The sequence below is a fragment of the Xiphophorus hellerii genome, chromosome 20 (assembly GCF_003331165.1).
Source record: "Xiphophorus hellerii strain 12219 chromosome 20, Xiphophorus_hellerii-4.1, whole genome shotgun sequence".
NCBI classification, from domain to species: domain Eukaryota; kingdom Metazoa; phylum Chordata; class Actinopteri; order Cyprinodontiformes; family Poeciliidae; genus Xiphophorus; species Xiphophorus hellerii.
Window position 1 is genome coordinate 16,520,137 of NC_045691.1, and position 18,260 is coordinate 16,538,396.

The 18,260-nt window shown below is 39.2% G+C and overlaps 1 pseudogene; it reads left to right on the forward strand.

The window, feature by feature from the left end:
* Positions 1 to 1,751: 1,751 nt before the first annotated feature.
* On the forward strand, positions 1,752 to 13,192 carry LOC116709958 (myosin heavy chain, fast skeletal muscle-like; annotated as a pseudogene).
* The last annotated feature ends 5,068 nt before the right edge of the window (positions 13,193 to 18,260 follow it).

The window sequence follows — 18,260 nt, forward strand, 5'->3', positions numbered from 1 at the left end:
TTGTACAATAATAGTCAAAATTACTAGAGTATATTACAACAATTTCAACAATGACTCAATTGTAAACATTTTATGAAACAGTAAACGTAATAAAACATGACTGACATAATATAAATGCTTCTTGTCATTTAACTCAAGATTTGCCTTATTTCTTAAATTACTGATGAAAATATTTGATATTTATCAAAACATTTCTCTTTAGCAGGATAAGCTGTTAAATTATATTTTCAAGTTAAAGTAAAATTGTAAGTTTTCTCCTGTGAGAATTTTAATCATCATTTTAATTAGCATTTGTTGTTTGTGTTTGTTTTTTCATATAAATTGTGCAAGATAAACACATTGTTCCCTGGAAAAGGGCTAAAAACTATTTTAATCATGGTCTCAATAATTTACATCATGGAAACCATTTTTTTTGTGTGTAGAGGTTTGAAAGTCTTTGCAACTTTCAACTGAAGAAAAGTTAAACTATAACTCCACCACGGTTGCTGTTCTAATGAAGTAAAAACATACATTTTGTGTTACATTGTGACATAGTTTTCAATGAAACACTTAAATAGACATACCCCGCCTCTAAGTGTAATCTTATCCCACTGCCTTTGTTATACAGCCTTTGCCAAGTCACCAAATGCTGGTTATAATTAGATAATTAAAGGCTTTAGCAGGTTATTCTGCAATGTTAGAGGGATGAAGAAAATTTGTGATTTTAAAATGTATCAATTTAATCGAACCAGTTAGTTAACAATTTACTGAGTTTTATTGTTTCAATTATATAATAGATTTTTGTGCAAAAACTATTTCAAATACAGTATATTCCAATTAATACCACTTTTGTGTGTTTGATATTCGATCCACTCCATGTATTCTTAGAAGGAATTAAACTGGATGGCTATAAATAAAAATATTGTTCCACTTCCTATTGTCCTTCATCCCTGCACAAATTCAATTAAGTTCAGGATATCATGAAACATGGACCTCTGTCTTTGTTTCTCTCTATCAAGAGGTATCATCATTTCCACAAGTTCTTAGATTAGCAACTGTTAGGTCCAACTCTGCTCCTTTGTCACGGGAAAAACTTGCAAGGCTCCTGCCGCAGAATACCAGTGACACATGAGAGCTTCTCCACAGCTGAGTGCTGATCTTCTGCAGTGTCGGGACGCATTAAGGAGATTATACTGAAGACCAAAACAATGACCGAATTGCTAAAATTAAAAGAATTTGTAAGAATGGGGTGTGCACAAGTTTGACAAACGCTTTTTTGTGTGAGTATTGTTTAAGAACCAGCTTCCAGTGAAGCAGTTTCTGTCAACTTGTACTGGTAGTTCTAAAATAGTTCAAAGCAGGACAAATACCTCTTTTCATCATTTACTGAAGCTAATATGATATATCATGTAAAAACATAAATTACATTTGATAGTATGTTAGAAGTTGATAACAGAAAACAAATAACTACTCTATTTATCTGGTACAGACACATCAAATATCATTTATAAAAAGAAATAAACCACATTCTTTTGTTTAATACCAGTCTTAGTTGCATTTTAAAATCTTGCCATTGGCATCAGATGTTTTTTGACGTTAAAGTACCAGGAGTCCAAGTCGTGGTTAAACTGCTGTGTTGGTCTGTGGAGAGAAAAGAAACAACAGACAAAGCCAAGTTGAAGACATAAAAATACTCAATCAGAGGACAAATCAACATGACCAAATAGAGAAGGTGATCTGTGCTGAGTGAACACTTATCTGCCTATATAAGAAGGAAGGCAGGGACGCCTCCAAGGACTGTCAGGCAACCAGACAAGGTGAGTGAGTTGTAGGCTTTTATTAGGAGGAGGAGAGCCAATAGCTTAAAAAACAATGCAGGGCATGGGCATTTACTGCCAGGGTGTTTGCCAGCAATTTACTCTAGATTAGTGTCTTTGCAACAGGAAGGTTTGTAAACAGTCTGCTGAGTGAGATATTTCTTTCTTCAGAATCCCTTAAAGACCACCTCCAGCTGTTCTTCTGGGTCGAGAGGAGAAGGTAAACTATTTCTGGTATCACAGCTCTACATTGTCAGGGAATTTTTTTTAGACATTACTCCTGTTGCGATTCTTTGGTCACTAACTCAACCTGCATCTTTGTGGTGTTTCAAGTATTTAACTTGTATAACATATATCTCATCCAGTGGATGTGCGGCATGACTTTGGATAACTTGGTATTTGTCTCTTTGAATGGCAACTACATCCCTTCATTTTCAGCAAGAAATATAATTAAAACTTAAAGCAAGTCACAATGCACATGACTTTTAATTAATAATAATTTTTTAATATCTTTAACTGTTTGCATAAACACTGTGTTTGATCAAATGCTGCCTTTTCGGATTTAAAGGCAGTGGACTTCATCCTCTATGCTGTTTAGCAGTAAAATCTTTCTTACTATCCCACATTTGAAATTATATTGACAATTTCCCAATTAAAATATAGCAATATTTGTATATTGTGACTTTCAGATAACAGTTTCTTGTGTAATTTCATCTATTACCCCTGGAATAAAGAAAGTGTCATTCTCTTTTGCCTTAAAACCCAATGTGAAATCCTTAATACATTTACCAAGAAGTACAAACTGGATTCATTGAAATTAACTCAATATTGTGTCCAAACGCTAGAAGAAGGAAATCTGCAGGTTTGATTTCCTCAAACTTCAAGTGTCCTTATGCATGCAACAGTCTCAAACTCTATATTGTATAGTTAATGCAGTAAGCATCGGTCCTCTGCTTTTTGAACAACTGAAACTTTAAAAATATTAATTCTACTTACATTTTTCAATAATTTAGTGAATTAGTTTTTTCTACTAATGTATATCAATCCCTTTAGTTTCCATAGTTCACAATGGATATGCACAGGGAATGAAATTTATAGTTCATTTAAGTGGTGCAATGAGTCTGACTAACAGTAACTCCGAACAGAAATCCTACATCTAAGCATCATTTCACTAACAGAGTGTGGGTAATGAAATCAATTGCAGTTATGTATGCTATTAAATGCTGCCATATTTAATCTTGTTTTTATTAGCAAAATGTGTCTGTTTTGCTTGAAAAAGCTTAGAATTACTTATTTGTTCATGTAATAGTGTCTGTGTGGTACCGGTCAAGCTCCAGTTGTTCTTGAATTTTTGTCACATATTAATTGGAGTATTTGACTGCATCTTGATCTTCCAATAAACCGTCATCATGAGTGGGGATGCAGAAATGTATTAAATGTATTTCCTTGAACATGATTTTGGGAATATGTGTTTTTACAGTGTAACCATGGGGGATTCGGAGATGGAGTGTTTTGGCCCTGCGGCCGTATTCCTCCGCAAGCCAGAAAAAGAGCGAATTGAAGCCCAGAATGCTCCCTTTGATGCTAAAACAGCTTACTATGTGACCGAGCCCAAGGAGATGTACCTAAAGGGGAAACTCGTCAAGAAGGAGGGCGGCAAAGCCACTGTGGAGACTTTGTGTGGGAAGGTGGGTATCACGCTTTCCATTTCTAAATACTAACAGTTGCAGATATTTCATTACACTGTGCATCTGCAGTCAGGTTGACAACAATCTTAAGCATTTTGAATGATTTTGATGATACTGCTCTGTTTCTCTTGATAAGTCCTCTATTGAACAGCTGACATTTTATTTGCGTTCTCCAGAAAAAGTTGTGAGAACCCCATTCATCCTCTGCCTCTAACACTTTTCTGTCTTCACCAGACTATCACCGTGAAGGAAGATGAAATCTTCCCCATGAACCCTCCAAAATTCGACAAGATTGAGGACATGGCCATGATGACTCACCTCAATGAGCCCACTGTGCTGTATAACCTCAAAGAGCGATATGCAGCATGGATGATCTACGTAAGTTTTCCTAAATATATAATGTGGAAGCAGATGATGACTGAAAGAAAACATGCATCATGAATGATCCTCTGTGACCCTGCAGACCTACTCTGGGTTGTTCTGCGTCACTGTGAACCCCTATAAGTGGCTACCAGTGTACGATTCAGTGGTTGTTGCAGGATACAGAGGGAAGAAGAGAATTGAGGCTCCTCCCCACATCTTCTCCATCTCTGATAATGCCTATCAGTTCATGCTCCAAGGTAACACACTTTCTATAATCAATACATAAATACAGCAGTTTCACCTCAAACATCCATCTGACATTTGTGCATCATTTTTCATCTTCCAGACAGAGAAAACCAGTCTATCCTGATTACGTAAGTGCCAAATATTTTGAGGCATTTCATCATTACATGCATCACTATTTTTTAAATTAAACTTTATATCTTCAAACCAGTGGAGAATCTGGTGCAGGAAAGACTGTGAACACCAAACGTGTCATCCAGTACTTTGCGACAATCGCAGTAGCTGGTGGAAAGAAATCTGAGCCAGTTCCTGGAAAAATGCAGGTCAATGACATCACTAAGCAATAAAATGATACAAACACACAAACTGGAACTGTTCAACTAATGAGATGAATGTCACCTCCAGGGTTCACTGGAAGATCAGATCATTGCAGCCAACCCACTGTTGGAGGCTTATGGAAATGCCAAGACTGTGAGGAATGACAACTCTTCCCGTTTTGTGAGTTCAACTTGAAACTGTCTCTTGTTACTTTGGTGAAAGCAATCAATATCAGCATTTTAAATATAACACTTTCCTGTTTCCACAGGGAAAATTCATCAGAATCCACTTTGGGTCAACTGGAAAGCTGGCTTCAGCTGATATTGAAACATGTAAAACTTTCTGTTTAAGTCTTCTTATGCAGTTTTATTTATAGTTAAAAAGAGATTTTTTAAAATTGATCATGTAAATCTACACAGATCTGCTGGAGAAATCTCGAGTGACATTCCAGCTGTCTGCTGAGAGGAGCTACCACATCTTCTATCAGCTCGCAACAGGCCACAAACCCGAGCTAATAGGTTAGAAACAAATGAATACTGCAGTTACTCCACAAGTTAACAATGTCTTACCACAGGCTATTTATATAGAATAAGTTTCATAATTAGTTTATTGATATGTACGGAGATTTGCTTTGTGTTTTCTTTAGAGGCTCTCCTGATTACCACAAATCCCTACGACTATCCCATGATCAGTCAGGGTGAAATCACTGTCAAAAGCATCAATGACATTGAAGAGTTCATTGCTACTGATGTAAGAATTATTCAATTTAAAATCATCTTTAAATACATATATTATTCAAAAGTCTCCTAGAACATTTTTAAATACTTTATAAACTGATAAATGACTTTTTGTGGATTAAACACAGACTGCCATCGACATCCTGGGTTTCACTGCAGAAGAAAAAGCTAACATTTACAAGCTAACAGGAGCTGTGATGCATCATGGAAACATGAAGTTCAAGCAGAAGCAGCGGGAAGAGCAGGCTGAACCTGATGGCACTGAGGGTATAAAACAAACAATGAAGTTTCAATGTCTTCCAGATTTTGTCTCGAAGAACGTCTGAGTTGTTTTTTTTTCTTTCAGTGGCCGATAAAATCGCCTACCTCATGGGTCTGAACTCTGCTGATTTGCTCAAAGCTTTGTGTTACCCCCGAGTGAAGGTCGGGAATGAGTATGTGACCAAAGGTCAAACTGTTCCCCAGGTGATCAATTCAGATGATCTACAAATTAATGATTGTCAAAGTTTGATAAGTTTATTTTATTCTGGATACGTTCATTTCAAGTCAACATCTAAGTTAATGTGATGCATATTATGCCTAAATTCAGGTCAACAATGCAGTGAGTGCTCTCTGCAAGTCTGTCTATGAGAAGATGTTCTTATGGATGGTCGTCAGAATCAATGAGATGTTGGACACCAAGCAGTCAAGGAGCTACTTTATCGGTGTCTTGGACATCGCTGGTTTTGAAATCTTTGATGTCAGTAATATTGGGATTAACCTTTAAATCAGTGAACCAGCACAGTAAATATCTAACAGAGTCCTGTCTTCCAACAGTTCAACAGCTTGGAACAGCTGTGCATCAACTTCACCAATGAAAAACTGCAACAGTTCTTCAACCATCACATGTTCGTCCTGGAGCAAGAAGAGTACAAGAAGGAGGGAATTGAATGGGAGTTCATTGACTTTGGCATGGACTTGGCTGCGTGCATTGAGCTCATTGAGAAGGTCAGCAACAAGCTCAGACACATACTGACCAACACAGAGAATCATTTTGATGCCTTGACATTTCTTGACTGTAGTTATTTTATTTGCTATCTTGACAGCCAATGGGCATCTTCTCCATCCTTGAAGAAGAGTGTATTGTTCCCAAGGCAACAGACATGACCTTCAAGAGCAAACTGTATGACCAACATGTGGGAAAAAGTGCTCCCTTCCAGAAACCCAAACCTGCCAAAGGCAAAGCTGAGGCTCATTTTTCTCTGGTGCACTATGCTGGCACTGTGGACTACAATGTTCTTGGCTGGCTGGAAAAGAACAAGGACCCCCTGAATGACACAGGTGGTCCAGCTTTACCAGAAGTCCTCTACCAAGCTTCTGGCTTTCCTATATGCATCCCATTCCTCAGGAGAAGGTATACATTCTTTGTTTTCATTTGCATTGCAGTCACATTTCTCAAGATGTGATGAAATACAAAAAGTTTTGCTACTATTGTATTTTTTATTGAAAGGAGAGGGTGGTGGCAAGAAAGGTGGCAAGAAGAAGGGAGGTTCCTTCCAGACGGTGTCTGCATTGTTCAGGGTGAGCTTTAGGATTGTCTCATTTTGCATTTTTATTTATTGCATTTAGTTAACTGAAACCTGTTATTTATCTTTAGGAAAATCTGGGCAAGCTGATGACCAATCTGAGGAGCACACATCCACATTTTGTGCGCTGCTTGATTCCCAATGAGTCTAAGACTCCAGGTATGTCAGTGTTTAATATATTCTGTGAGCTCTACTTGTATTCAGAAAAGTGATTTTATTCAATCTTTGTGACACAGGTCTGATGGAGAATTTCTTAGTCATCCACCAGCTAAGGTGTAACGGTGTGCTGGAGGGTATCAGGATCTGCAGGAAAGGTTTCCCCAGCAGGATCCTCTATGGTGACTTCAAGCAGAGGTGGATGAATTGTTACCTTTACAGATTCTGAAAGTGTTTAACTTAAAAGGAATTTCTCATTATTTTAACAGGTTTTCCTTTAAGATTTTTTCAAGCTTGTGGCTACGGATGCTTTGTCATTTCCATGACTGAATTTAGAACAACAAAAAAAGTATATTAACGTTGTCGAAGAGTGAAGATGCTACATGATGATATGTGGCTAGGTGGATGATAGGTTTTGAAGTTGATTGACTGACTGGATGTGTGGAATTTTTGCTTTTAGATACAAAGTATTGAATGCCAGTGTCATCCCTGAAGGACAGTTCATTGACAACAAGAAGGCCTCTGAGAAACTTTTGGGCTCTATTGATGTTGACCATTCTCAGTACAAGTTTGGGCACACTAAGGTAAAGTTATCAACACTTTTAAAGACACTACTTTATAACTAAAATTCCTAAAAATATTTTTGGTGTTCAGGTGTTCTTCAAGGCTGGACTGCTGGGAGTTCTGGAGGAGATGCGAGATGAAAAGCTGGCAGAGCTGGTCACAATGACTCAGGCTGTCTGCAGAGGATTCCTCATGAGGCGTGAATTTGTCAAGATGATGGAGAGGCGGTAATTATCTATTTCTTTGCAGAGAGTTTCAAGATTTTTAAATGGGCTCATTCAAGACTTGAGCTAAATTTCTGTTTTATTTCTTCAGAGATGCCATTTTCACCATCCAGTACAATATCCGTTCATTCATGAACGTCAAGACATGGCCATGGATGAAGCTGTACTTCAAGATCAAACCTCTGTTGAAGAGTGCAGAGACAGAGAAGGAGATGGCCCAAATGAAAGAAGACTTTACCAAGACCAAAGATGATCTGACAAAGGCTTTGGCTAAGAAGAAAGAACTGGAGGAGAAGATGGTTTCTCTCCTTCAAGAGAAGAATGATTTATTATTACAAGTACAGTCTGTAAGTGTCATTATTTCCCTAGGTTTGCCTAATAATGATCACATATTCATCCACTGATTTGATTAACTAAAGGACTCTTGTTGGCTTTTAGGAAGGTGAAAACCTGGCTGATTCAGAGGAAAGGTGTGAGGGGCTCATCAAAGCAAAAATCCAGCTTGAGGCCAAACTCAAAGAGACCAACGAGAGACTGGAGGATGAGGAAGAGATCAATGCTGAGCTGACAGCAAAGAAGAGAAAACTTGAGGACGAATGCTCTGAGTTGAAGAAGGACATCGATGACTTGGAGTTGACTCTGGCTAAAGTGGAAAAAGAGAAACATGCCACTGAAAACAAGGTTAAACTGTGGTCTTTATTAAGGTGTTAATCTTTCCTATGGACATTTAAACAGTCGAGGTCATTAAGATTTATGGAACACTCTACAGGTCAAAAACCTCACAGAGGAAATGGCCTCCCAAGATGAGGCCATTGCTAAGCTGACAAAGGAGAAAAAAGCCCTCCAAGAGGCCCATCAGCAGACCCTGGATGATCTGCAAGCAGAGGAAGATAAAGTCAACACTCTGACCAAAGCCAAGACAAAACTGGAGCAGCAAGTGGATGATGTAAGTGTTAAAGGTGTCTTTGACTACTAACCTAGTACTATAAAATATGTGTCATGAAAAATAAAACTATCCAATCATCAGCTTGAAGGCTCTCTAGAGCAAGAAAAGAAACTCCGCATGGATCTTGAGCGAGCTAAAAGAAAGCTGGAAGGAGATCTGAAATTGGCCCAGGAGTCCATAATGGATCTGGAGAATGACAAGCAGCAGTCTGAGGAGAAGATTAAGAAGTACGAATTTACAGGGAAAAAAAAACATTCATAAACATTCTGCTGAGACAATATCTAACATTTCTTCCCCACCTGCAGGAAGGACTTTGAGATAAGCCAACTCCTCAACAAGATTGAGGACGAGCAGTCACTTGGAGTCCAGTTACAGAAAAAGATAAAGGAGCTGCAGGTGTGACTCCATACTTGAGAGATCATTTGAATATCCTTCAATTTTTTTTTCTCATAACCTTGTTTGTTACAGGCTCGTATTGAAGAGCTGGAAGAGGAGATTGAGGCTGAGCGAGCTGCTCGGGCCAAAGTGGAGAAGCAGAGGGCCGATCTCTCCAGGGAACTCGAGGAGATAAGTGAGAGGCTTGAGGAAGCTGGAGGAGCCACTGCAGCTCAGATTGAGATGAACAAGAAGCGCGAGGCTGAGTTCCAGAAGCTACGCCGTGACCTTGAAGAGGCCACCCTGCAGCATGAGGCCACGGCCGCATCTCTCCGTAAGAAGCAGGCCGACAGCGTGGCGGAGCTGGGAGAGCAGATTGATAACCTCCAGAGAGTCAAACAGAAGCTGGAGAAAGAGAAAAGTGAATACAAGATGGAGATCGATGACCTCTCAAGCAACATGGAGTCCATTGCAAAAGCAAAGGTGAGGATTCTGGACATGTCCATGGACACAATCACATCATAACCAATTTGGTTTAACCAAAGCAGCTTCCTTTCATTAGGGAAACCTGGAGAAGATGTGCAGGACCTTGGAAGATCAGCTAGGTGAACTCAAAGCCAAGAATGATGAGAATGTTCGTCAACTGAATGATATTGGTGCACAAAGAGCTCGACTCCAAACTGAAAATGGTATGAACCTTAGTTTTGTTCAAGTCCAGACTGTAAACCTTCAAGTTTATGCCTCTCGGTCGTACAAACTCATTTGTATAAATTTTTAAAAATCTTTTCGTATCCTGAAAGTTTTGCTCTCTCTCACTCTCTGGCAACCTGAGTGAACCACAGTCATTTTCAGAGATGTCATTTACTTTTAAATAGCTTCTTACATCTCTGTTCTTTCTCTAACTTAAACATTTCACTTTTACACAAGTGTGATGTGTTAACTAATTGTCTGTCTTGTGCTGATTAATTTTCTTGAACAGGGGAATTTGCTCGTCAACTGGATGAGAAAGAAGCTCTTGTATCCCAGCTGACCAGAGGCAAACAAGCGTACACACAGCAGATTGAAGAGCTGAAAAGGCACATAGAGGAGGAAGTCAAGGTAACAATTACAGAGAAAAAAGCTGGACAAAAATATCTTAAATTGACAAGAGATGAGTAGTATTATCTATTAATCCTGTTCCTTTTTGGATGACAGGCCAAGAATGCTCTGGCTCATGCAGTTCAGTCATCTCGTCATGACTGTGATCTGCTCAGAGAGCAGTATGAAGAGGAGCAGGAGGCCAAAGCTGAGCTGCAGCGCGCTATGTCCAAGGCTAACAGCGAGGTGGCTCAGTGGAGAACCAAGTATGAGACTGATGCCATTCAGCGCACTGAGGAGCTGGAAGAGGCCAAGTAAGTCTAACTTTTACTCTTATGATGATGATCTGAAATTGCAAAGGATTTAAAGTTTTTTAAATCAAACATACCCTCTGCAGGAAGAAGCTCGCCCAGCGTCTTCAGGATGCAGAAGAGTCCATTGAGGCTGTGAATGCAAAATGCGCCTCACTGGAAAAGACCAAGCAGAGGCTGCAGGGTGAGGTGGAGGACCTGATGATCGACGTGGAGAGAGCTAATGCTCTGGCTGCAAATCTTGACAAGAAGCAGAGGAACTTTGACAAGGTACAAAATCTTTTGTTTCATCAAGAATAAGTGATGCAACAAAGAAGGGAGAAAAATATTGTTTGTCATACCCTCAGGTCCTTGCAGAGTGGAAGCAGAAATATGAGGAGAGCCAGGCTGAGCTGGAGGGAGCTCAAAAAGAGGCTCGCTCGATGAGTACTGAGCTGTTCAAAATGAAAAACTCCTATGAAGAAGCTCTGGACCATCTGGAGACTCTGAAGAGGGAGAACAAGAACCTGCAACGTACGACAAATGACTGAGTTTCCACAATACAAGATTTCCTTTAGCTTGCTAAACACTAAGTTTTGTCTCTGATTTAACAGAGGAGATCTCAGACTTGACTGAACAACTTGGTGAGACAGGGAAGACAATCCATGAGCTGGAAAAAGGAAAAAAGACTGTGGAAAATGAGAAGACTGAAATCCAGACAGCTTTAGAGGAGGCAGAGGTAAAATTATTTTGTTCTTTAAATTGCTAATTATGTTTTGTCTACTTCATTTCTTTTTAAGTAGAGGAAAATCATCAACTCAAGACCATACTTTTTACTATTAAAACATATGTATCTGAATACTTTTCTGTTGGCATTAAAGACTGTTTCACAAATATACAGGCCACCCTGGAACACGAGGAATCCAAGATTCTCCGTGTCCAGCTGGAGCTTACCCAAGTCAAGAGTGAAGTTGACAGAAAAATTGCAGAAAAGGATGAAGAGATCGAGCAGATCAAGAGGAACAGCCAGAGGGTGATGGAGTCCATGCAGAGTACTCTGGATGCTGAGGTCAGGAGCAGGAATGACGCCCTGAGAATCAAGAAGAAGATGGAGGGAGATCTCAATGAGATGGAGATACAACTGAGCCACGCCAACCGGCAGGCGGCAGAAGCCCAGAAGCAGCTGAGAAACGTTCAGGGACAGCTTAAGGTACAGCCAGTCAGACAGTTATGATACAGAACCCATTTTTAAAAGTGTTTGAAACTTTTCTTAATATCTAACATTTTTAATTCAGGATGCACAGCTTCATCTTGACGAAGCCCTCAGAGGCCAGGATGACATGAAAGAGCAGGTTGCGATGGTGGAGCGCAGAAACACCCTGATGGTTGCTGAGATTGAGGAGCTCAGAGCTGCTCTGGAGCAAACGGAGAGAAGCCGCAAAGTGGCTGAACAGGAGCTGGTGGATGCTAGTGAGCGTGTTGCACTGCTGCACTCTCAGGTATTTATCTAAAAAGTGCAGATACTACTTCAGTAAATCAGTCTTTGATATTTATTTCTCATGTATGTCTCTTTATTACAGAATACCAGCCTCATCAATACCAAGAAGAAGCTGGAGTCTGACTTCGTACAAATCCAAGGTGAGGTGGAGGATTCTGTTCAGGAGGCAAGAAATGCTGAAGAGAAGGCGAAGAAGGCCATCACTGATGTAAGTCATCTTAATTCTTGTCTGTGCAAGAGGTGTCTGTCTATTAAGGGAAACTCTGGAAGCTGAAAAGCAACAAATTCCTGAAAACTTCAGGCTGCTATGATGGCTGAAGAGCTGAAGAAGGAGCAGGACACCAGTGCTCATTTGGAGAGGATGAAGAAGAACCTGGAGGTCACAGTGAAGGACCTGCAGCACCGTCTGGATGAAGCTGAAAATCTGGCCATGAAGGGAGGCAAGAAGCAGCTCCAGAAACTGGAAGCTAGGGTATTCCTTTGTTTTCTTGTTTTGTTTTTAACATAACTGTATCCCTATTTGTTATGCTCTTTGTTTTTTAATCCCAATTCTTATTTATATATCAGGTGCGTGAGCTTGAGGGGGAAATTGAAAGCGAGCAGCGACGGGGAACCGAGGCCATCAAAGGTGTTCGCAAATATGAAAGAAGAGTGAAGGAGCTCACCTACCAGGTTGGAAGCTTTTCACATTTGATCATTTTACAGATTTTCCTTATGCATGCAACACAATAAATTCATCACTTACTACCCGCAGACGGAGGAGGACAAGAAGAATATTATAAGACTACAAGATCTGGTGGACAAACTGCAGCTGAAAGTGAAAGCATATAAGAGACAGGCTGAGGAAGCTGTAAGTCAATGGCTCAGTTCACATATCCTATAGCATGCACCATTCAAAAATAATTTTTTCAGTATTATTTTACATCACATTGCTCGTTTAATTTGTTCCCAGGAGGAGCAGGCCAACTCTCACCTCACCAGATACAGGAAGGTGCAGCATGAGATGGAGGAGGCTCAGGAGCGTGCTGACATCGCAGAGTCCCAGGTCAACAAGCTGAGGGCCAAGAGTCGGGAGATTGGAAAAGTAAGTAAAATTTACTGTCATTGAGCTAACATAGTACAAAAACACTTTTGTCAACAGAAGCGATTGCTGTAAGTTTCATTTTAAAAGGTTGCTGCAACTTTTCAGTCAGAGTTTAAGTGTTATTCATTGTTTTTTATGTACCTATAGGCAAAAGAGTCTGAAGAATAAGCTGGAACCCTGATGGGAGAACAAATGAGAATCGTAAAATATGATTTTTCATTGATTTGCTCTCATTAAGTGTTCATCAATAAATAAGTTATTCAACACATTTGTTGCCTCTGAATATTCTTTGAACAACAAATGGTTAATGCCACCAGCTGACACACACACACACACACCTGCACACACACACGCCTATACAAATAGAGGACTTTCTATTAACTTCGAATCATTTTAGCATCTGCATTTATGCCTAACCCAGAAATTTTTTACCAAAACTTAACCATTACTAGTCTATTCCTAACCCTAACTAACCCAAACTTAATTCCTACCTTACCTCTAAAACTAACAAGCAGAGTTCAGTAGAACTGAAAAAAAGAAGACAGGGGAAAGGTCTTAACTTTCCACAAACGACCTCATTTTGTTGGTAAATGTTGTGGCGCAGTCCTGTATAGCTATTATAAACAAACACACACACACACACACACACACCATCCTGCCCTTATGTGATTGTGAGTTCTATGCAAAAAGGCCCCCAAAACAAGGACCACCACGTCTTGTCAGGTTTTTGTTCATAAAAACAAAAATCTTAAATCTAAATCTTAAATTTAGTTGACATATTAAAAATCATGAATTACATTCACCCATTAACAAGTTTGTTAAATACACTTTGCTAGTATTTCAAACTGCTTTAATTGGGGCCTGCCATGCAAAGCAATGGCAGGAACCTATTACTATTCTCCCAATTCTTTATTTTTTTGGGGCCTGCCATGCAAAGCAATGGCAGGAACCTATTACTATTCTCCCAATTCTTTATTTTTCTTCCGTAACCGTTAATGCGGCTCATACTGCTGCGTGCACACCTACAAATGAGGTATCAAAACGTGCAGAAAATTCACGCCATTGGAGCTATTACTTTTGGTGGGATTCGAGGTTAACATGGCGACATAATTCGCAAAAAACTACGAAAAAAAACCCATTATAAGTCAATGGGAAAAATCCTACAAATACCCTATTTTTGAGGATTTTCTGTGTCGTCACGAATTCACGTAGAAATGCCATTCAAATTTCATTTTGTAGATACGTCCGTGATCTCTTCGAAAGTGAAGACGGCTCGTCGATACCAATTACGGTTTGTCCACAGTTTGTCTCTAAGCGACCCAAAGTTTCTCATTTTTCCTAAAATTAGAGTGCGTCTCTTCCTGAGTGCCCTCTGCTAGAGTGAGAAATTAAGACAATTTTTCACCCCAAAATAATTTTGAAATCGCCATCACGCCTACAAATATCGCACGATTGGTATCAAAATCGGTCCTGACATTGATACGCATGTCTGCTCCGGTAAAATGTTTTCGAAATTTATCTAGACCGTACGGTTTTCTGTCACGGTGCTTCAGAGCAAAGTCATGCGACAGGATTTTCTGAGGCTGTCTCAGGCTCTCTCCCATGTATTTGACTAGAATTTCAGATCTAGGGCACAACATTTCTTTCTCTCATCGCTGTTATTGCTGTGAGTGACGTAGAGATATGAATCTCGGGACTATCGCAGAAGACACATAGCCCTCTCATACGCTTCAAACGGTTTTCGAATATGTATTACGGTTCCCGAACGGAAAGGATTTGTTCCCAATGCTTTTTTTCAGTTAAACTGGCTGGCTGAAACAGAGTATTCTCTGCCCCAGCCTGTATGACTAACAGTTCACACTTTGGTGAGAAAATTATTTACCATAGCAACGGAACTCAAGAGGCTATTGGCTGGTGGTTAGGACTACAAATACGCATCACTGTAGTTCTATCTATAGTGGAACCCTCAGTTGAAACAGAGCAGGACTGAACTGGCCTTTAGAACTACTTGCTGCTATGGGCTGTATATAACTGATTTAACTCAGTAACTGTTACACATAGGATTAGTTTGGAACTTTAAAATTAAGCATACTGAAAATTTCAAAATAAAAGCCTTGAATATTTTTACATGATGTAATTGCTCTTTTTGGCTTTGTATGACTTTTTCATCCAAAGCACTGTTACACATGGTATTAGTTTGGCCCTTTGAAATGAAGCATACTGAAAATTTCAAAATAAAAGCCTTGAGAATTTTTACATCAGGTAATTGCTCTGTTGAGCATTATATAACTGATTTAACCCAATGACTGTTATACATGGGATTAGTTTGGACCTTTGAAATGAAGCTTAACTAAAAATTTCAAAATAAAAGCCTTGAATATTTTTACATCATGTAATTGCTCTTTTTGGCTTTATTTGACTTTTTCAGCCAAAGCAATGTTACACATGGATTTAGTTTGGCACTTTGAAATGAAGTTTTACAAAAATTTCAAAATAAAAGCCTTGCCAAAAATTTTAAATCATACTGAATGGTGCACGTCCACCTTACTTAAAGTTCTTGTGATTCTCCACATGCTATTGATTACATTGCAGTGTTCTTTAGCATTGATGCTAATTTTTAGCATGACAACGCCGGGCCCAAACCGACGGGCACGGTTTGGCAGGCCCCGGTTAAATTTCTTCAGAAATTTTCTAGTTTTTTTTTAATCTGCGCAAAGAAAAATTAACATTCTTATCTAATATTTTAATTCTTATAATTCTACATAATTATTACTCAGATTTTTATAAACATCCTTTGGACCATGCAAAGCATTTTAGCTGTTTCTCTATAAGATCTATTTTCTATTTCCAGTTATTAAGTTCTTCCAAACTGCTATGAGAGCAACCTTGAACACAACGATCATTTTAATTTGATATTTGTTCAAATCATCTTTCCATTCTCTTACTTTGACTCACTTGCTCCTTGCCTTTCTCCTTATTTCTAAATCACCACATATGCCTATTTACCAAACCTACTACTCAGTTTATTAATTCCTGCAAACCATGAGCTAGTAGTTTTCATCATTATTTTTCTTTCTATGAAACTTTAACTGTTTAAAGTTTCCTCATCCTTTTCCTTCTTAAAAAAACTTTCATATTCCCCTTTCTTGTGTTTCACATTCCTGTCTGTTACTTGTTTTCCTTTATGACTTTTGTTCCAGTTTTCAGATATTTTTTTATTTATTATATTCATCTACTTATTCCTGTATTCATTTAGTTAGTGTTTCATTAAGTCATCTATTTATTTGCCAACACAGTTATCACAATCTTCTGTTTCCTTAATTTCTTGGCTCTTTCTTTAGTTTTTTATTTTATCCTATAGTTCTAGTTCTATTTTAGTATTTAATTAACCTTTTAACCTGTACTTTACTATCCATTTATTCAGATATTTTGTATTTTATCAGGGACCTGCCCTTCAACACACTCCCAATATTTTCACTGCTGTTAATCTTTTGATTTACATTTACTGTTGAAATATAAAGCAGTAATTCGTTCAATGGTTGCTATGCCGCCATCTGCTGTGTATTCTCCAGTACTGCAGTTATTTTTCTACCATTCCGGACAATTTAAATGAATTCATTTATAAAAAAAATTAAACGAACACATATTGAAACACTTCTCTCCACTTCCTGCTATTTTTACCCATTTTAAACAATTTAGACCAGTTTGTCAACACCTAGGCTGTTCTAAAAACTGGTTTCTTTTTTATAGTGGGTAACAATTAAAAATACCAATTGTGGTAATCCTTTCTTGGACTCTTACGAGTGGAGGATTCTTGCCTCTGCATCCTCAATTGGTTTGCTCCTTCCAAACCCGCTACTTTAAATGAGATAAAATACCTAAAGGTGTTTATACCTCCAATCACACTTCAGTTCCGGAGCTGAAGCGTCTTCACGCAGGACTCCGCCGCCCTGTTTTTTACGGAATGAAACTTTTAAGACGGATTTAAGCGGCTGCTCGCTGGACTCCGCCATCCAATTATCACCACAACAGCATAAAGTTAAAGCCGTTTAGTTTCAGCTGTTAGAGCCCAGGATTCACAGCGTTTCTTCCACAGGATTTCTTTTAACGCGAACGCCATCAACTCATTCACGCTTTTCTTTTAAAAGACAATTTACTCTCAGTTAACGGAGTCCCGTCAAGCGTCAGATTCCAGCTGGTAAACCAAATACCAGTCCCGGAAAAAGATCTAAACTCATTCTGAAGAGTTTAGCCGTGCGCACGGTCCTTCTGGATTCGGTCTCACCCGCTGGATTCCTTCAGGATCTTGGGATCCGGCTTCGAAGGACCAAATTAATGTCAGGTTCATCTACCTAAGCATTCTCAAACTGAAAAAGAAGAGAGAGACAAGTGAGTTTTAGATTTACTTGCAAGGAGAACGGACAGCAGCGTGCTTTAGTTACAATCTACCCGCTCTAAAACAGCTCCTCCCAGAGACTTTCTTTTTATTTCCTTAGGGCGGTCCTAGTTACAGAGCCTATTCAGGGGTCTCAAACTCCAGTCCTCGAGGGCCGCAGTCCTGCAACTTTTAGATGTGCCTCTGCTGCACCACACCTGAACAGAATAATTAGGTCATTAAGGCTGTGGAGAACTGATCTACACAAGGAGGAGGTCATTAAGTCATTTCAATCCAGTGTTTTGTACCTGTGGCACATCTAAAAACTGCAGGACTGCGGCCCTCGAGGCCTGGAGTTTGAGACCCCTGGATTTGGTTATCTTGAGTTAATCACATAGGAGCTGCTTCTTCTGTTCTCTTGAGTCACAGGTGTGTTGCACCTGCAAGCTGCCGTAATGTAGAATGCAAAATTCAGAGTTCTTGTTTATTTCCTTCTGTAGAAACGGTGCAGGAACTGATGAACCCACAGAACAAGGAGGTGTCACTTGCTCCTTGCCTTTCTCCTTATTTCTAAATCACCACATATGCCTACTTCCCAAACCTACTACTCAGTTTATTAATTCCTGCAAACCATGAGCTAGTAGTTTTCATCATTATTTTTCTTTCTATGAAACTTTAACTGTTTAAAGTTTCCTCATCCTTTTCCTTCTTAAAAGGAAAAGGACAGTTCCTCTGTTTCTGGTCCATAAACTTCGACCCTTAATCATCCGTCAGTCATCACTCTTGCTGCAGACCATCTGGTGTCAGCTTCCAGTTTGACCCGTTTAGATGTCTTCCTGCAAGCATCTCTCACTAGGCACAAATTCCAAAAGCAAACAAGAGTATTTATATTTGTAATTAATTTAAACGCATCACTATCCCACAAACATCCTGTTTCCAGCAACCCAAAATATCATTATCT